This window comes from Arachis hypogaea, chromosome 15, assembly GCF_003086295.3.
Source record: "Arachis hypogaea cultivar Tifrunner chromosome 15, arahy.Tifrunner.gnm2.J5K5, whole genome shotgun sequence".
Lineage (NCBI taxonomy): Eukaryota > Viridiplantae > Streptophyta > Magnoliopsida > Fabales > Fabaceae > Arachis > Arachis hypogaea.
Genome location: NC_092050.1, coordinates 102,084,341 through 102,089,207, shown reverse-complemented (window position 1 = coordinate 102,089,207; position 4,867 = coordinate 102,084,341).

Below are 4,867 nucleotides of genomic sequence, written 5' to 3'. Positions count from 1 at the left end.
GTCTCTCTGCTAGAGGATACTTCTGCAACAGCTTTTGAACGGCTTGTTTCTGCCTGTGATTCCGAGTAGATTCAGCTAAGTCGCTGATCAATTGCCATGCCTCATCAGTGGTCTCATACTTTTTCATAGACCCATTGCTAGCACTTTCCAATGTGGTCTTATCTTGGGGCCTCATGCCCTGTGTGACGTACCGAGTAACACTATCTTGTCAATCATATGGTGGGGCAAGCTTCTAGAAGATTATTGAAGCGCTCCCATATCATAGAGAGTTCAGATTCATCCTGAACAATCATGGAAATTCTTCCTCAGTTTATCAGTAACTTCAGCTGGAAAGAATTTTCCAAAATTCTCTTCTCAGTGTATCCCAGTTGATACAGTTACGCGGGTTGAGTGTATACCACTCTCTTGCTTTCCCTCAAGAGAAAACGGAAGCTTTCACAAAATGAAGTTTCATCTGCACCATCACGCCTGACAGTAGAAAGGCTACTTGAAAATCTCTCAGGTGCTTGATAGGCTCTTGAGCAGGTAAGCCATGAAACTTGGGCATCAAATTGAGTAGTGCGGTCCTTATTTCAAAGTCTGTAGCCACCCTGGTGATGCGCTTGAAACGGTTGCATTGTAAAATCAGGGGCTCCACTCCTGGATAGTACTCTCCTAGTGCTGCCATGTACCTGACGTAAATCAACCGAATCAGTAGAACGGGGCTGGTTTCTTCTCAATGACTTTTAGATCCGCCCTCAGAGAGACTAACCGACGCCGAGCTTGCCTTATTCGTGAAATAGTTCTTTCAATCTCAGGATCGAATACTGGCAAGCTTGGATCAGGAAGTGAACGCGTCATCTAATGAAAAAAACAAGCAGCTCATAGTAGCAAATAAAATAAAATGCAAATAAATAAAATCCAATCAATAACTTTAGCACCTATTGCAACTCCCGGCAACGGCGCAAAAATTGACGTGGCGAAATTGGCGAGTTAAAATTGTTATAAGTATGCGTTGCAAGTATAGTTCTCAACTAACTAGAAATCCGCTTATCAATTTAAAAGGATGCCACAGAAATTAAAGTTAAATACTGGGAGTATAAATCCCAGGTCGTCTCCCAACGAGTTACAGAAAGTGTGCTATTTTATTAATCAGATGTTTTCAAAAAGATTTGAGTTGAATGACAGGAAATTAAATCAGAGAATTAATGTAATTTAAATAAAAGCCTTGACTGGGAGTAATTAGTTGGAAGCCCTATTCTTGTTGCAGTACATTCAAGATTAATTGATAATTGGGTTGTTCTGTTAGTTATCCCTTACTAGGTAAGGGAAAGTCAAACAAGTTGGAATGCTGTTTCTATTCACAAGTCCCAATCCGCTTACTTGGAAGGACTGGCGTTAGTGACTAGAGAGCAAACCAATAATAAACCCAATTACAATTTCTTTTTGAGCACTCCAACTCAAGGGTTCCTTTCAATCAACTCCCCATCAAGTTAGGGAACTACTCGCTCATTGTGAATGTGGAATTCAAAACATAGGAAAGGGAATTAAAGGAAGACATGATAAATAAAACTCAAAGGAATTAATTAAAAATAAAATAACTCTTGTATTGATAAATTCTAAAATAATCCAATAGTAAGATTGAATAAATTAAAGGACATGGAAGAGTAAAGCCAAGTAAAGAAAACGAACTAGAATGACGAAGTCTTGATGAGGTAACAACTCTTCTCAATATCCCAATGCAAAAGCAATTAAAAATCCTAAGAACTATGAATGTGTAGAGAGAAAAACCTATAGGAGAGGAAAACTAGATCTGAAAAACTAAAACTATCTAGAATGAATGTTGTTGTTGGTCTCTGCATGCTCCCTGGCTCTAGTCTGCTTTTCTTGGCCGAAAATTGGGTCGAAACAGGGCCCAAAATTGCCCCCAGCGATTCTGCAGATTATGCAGATCGCGCACGTCACGCGATCGCATCATTCATGCGGCCGAGTCATTCGGCGTTTTGCTTCTCCACGCGGGCGTGTCGTCCATGCCTCCGCATCGCTTGTGCTATTCCATCCGTGCGGTCGCGTGAGCCATGCGGCCGCGTCAATGCGATTTTCTCTCTTTCACGCAGTCGCGTGATCCATGCGGCCGCGTCACTTCTCGCTGGTCATCTCCTCAATTTCTTGTGTTCCTTCCATTTTTGCAAGCTTCCTTTCCAATCTCCAACTTATTCATGCCCTATAAAGCCTGAAACACTTAACACACAGATCACGGCATCGAATGGAATAAAGGAGAATTAAAATACATAATCAAAAGTCTCTAGGAAGCAAGTTTTCAATCATGTAATAAATTTAGGAAGGAAATATAAATACATGCTAATCGTATGAATAAGTAGGTAAAGATCATGATAAAACCACACAATTAAACACAATATAAACCATAAAATAGTGGTTTATCAGTGAACGTGATTGTCGAAGGAGGAGCTATTCCGGCTTCGTTATCTCTAGTGTTTTTGAAATGCTCTATATATAGTTTATTCTTTATTATCTCTAGTGTTTTTGGATCTCATTTGTTGTTCTATTTTTTGTACCCTTTGCTTGTGTGTGTTTGTTTTTCTCATTTTCTCTTTTTCTTATGTGACTATTGCATTACTCATTGCCAATATATAGTTGTATTTTCTAACTTTGCTCCTTGTACGAATCTTCTGTCTCATTAATCCAATGTCAGATATAGTGCCTCTAATATTTAAAAATATATATATTTATGTTACATGTCAATTCATATAGCACCGAATGAATGTCAATGATTGATTCTATTTCTATATATTTAATTTAAGAAGCTTGTGTTTTGTGTTGTTGCAGTAGTGTTTAACCTGAGAAGATGCATATGAAGGTAAAGAGAGAAAAATGTTCAGAGGTAATTAAATTGATAATTAACATGATTCTTTGACACTTAATTATTCGATTAGATTTCATGGTTTTTAATTTTGTTGTAGCAGGCCTTTTGGCCTTCCATTGTAATGAAAAAGTGGCTGAATATTAAGCCTAAGGCCAATGATTTTAGTGAAGATGAAGTTGATGCTGAAATTGAAACCGAAACTGAGAGTGAAGATGATGGTTGATGAGATATTTTGGTGAGAAATGAATCTCTTCCAAAACACCCAAAACTAACCGGCAAGTGCACCAGGTCGTATCAAGTAATAAAAACTCACGGGAGTGAGGTCGATCCCACAGGGATTGAAGGATTGAGCAATTTTAGTTTAGTGGTTGATTTAGTCAAGCGAATCAAGATTTGGTTGGGTGATTTGTGAATTGCAGAATGTAAATTGCATGAAATTAAAGAGAGCGGGAAAGTAAATTGCTGAAACTTAAAGAACAAGAAATTAAATGGCAGAAACTTAAAGTGCAAGAAATGTAAATTGCGGAATCTTAAAGTGCAAGGAATATAAATTGCTTGAAATGGAAAGGGAATTGGGATGTGGATTTGCAGAATTTAAACAAAGAAAAACTAAATTGCATCAAACAGAAGAGGGAAGGGGAATTGGGATTGAACCGGAAACAAAGCAGTAAAGTAAATGAACATTAAAAGTAAGAAACAGAGAATTGAAATGGGAAATTGAGATCTCAGGGCCCAGAGACTAGAAAACCAAGTCTAGATCTCAATGCCTTCCTAGATCCAACAAGAACAATAGCAAGGAAATTGTAAATTGCAAAGAAAAGAGATGAAGATCAAGTAACAGGAAATGAAATTCAATTAACAGTAAAGTAAAGAAACAGAGAGATCCAAAATTGAGATTGAAACAGAATTTCTTCAATTCTCCAATCCAAGATCCAAGACAAAAGTAAAATGAAATTAAAAGCAATGGAAACAAAGAAATTCAAGTTCACTCAGTAACAAAAGCTTCCCAAAAACTATTATGAAAATTCTAAAAGGAAAGCTCCCCCAATAACTTGAATTCTATCCTATTTATACACTTTCCAAAATGATCTTCAAGCCTTGAGTTGGGCCTTTGTTCTTGGTGGAATTGGGTTGAAAGAGGCCTTGGTTGATTGCTCTTGAAGATTGAAGAAGAACCGAAGTGAACCAATTGAACCGGTTTTTGAAGTTAGCCAAAGTTAGTCTCAACGTTAGGGTCAAAGTTAGGGGTCTAACTTTGACCCTAACTTTTCATATCAGCAAGCTAAATTCCCTGGTTTGGACGTTGGTGCCAACGTTAGGGGTCTAACTTTGACCCTAACGTTGGCAATGCTTGGTGCTAGTGGTGCCAACGTTAGCCTCCAAGTTAGGGGGCTAACGTTGGCGCAAACGTTGGCCTTCCTCCTTTGTGATTCAAGTGCCAACGTTAGCCTCCAAGTTAGGGGGCTAACGTTGGCGCAAACGTTGGCCTTCCCTCTTTGTATTTTAAGTGCCAACGTTAGCCTCCAAGTTAGGGGGCTAACGTTGGCGCAAACGTTGGTCCCCAGGGGAGAAACTCTCAAGTTCCAACGTTAGCCTCCAAGTTAGGGGGCTAACGTTGGAGCTAACGTTGGCCACTTCCAGGGAGTGATTTACATGCCCAACGTTAGCCTCCAAGTTAGGGGGCTAACGTTGGGGCTAACTTCATGCAACCCGGTTCAATTTTCACTTATTCCATTGTCCTCTCTTCACTCCTAGCCATTCCTCTTTGCTTCACCCTTTCTCCAAGCCTTCTTCACCTATCATTGATCAACCAAACTAATCAAAGCTTTGCTCAAAATCATGAGGTATTCAATCTTCCACAATATGCAACAAATATAGCACAAAACCTCATGAAATGGCATGAATTCACATATGGTTGGTTCAATCAAGGGAAACATGAAAATCTACTCAATTAGCTTGCTTGTAGCTCAAGAAAGTGCATAATTCTAATGAAAACTAAAGAAA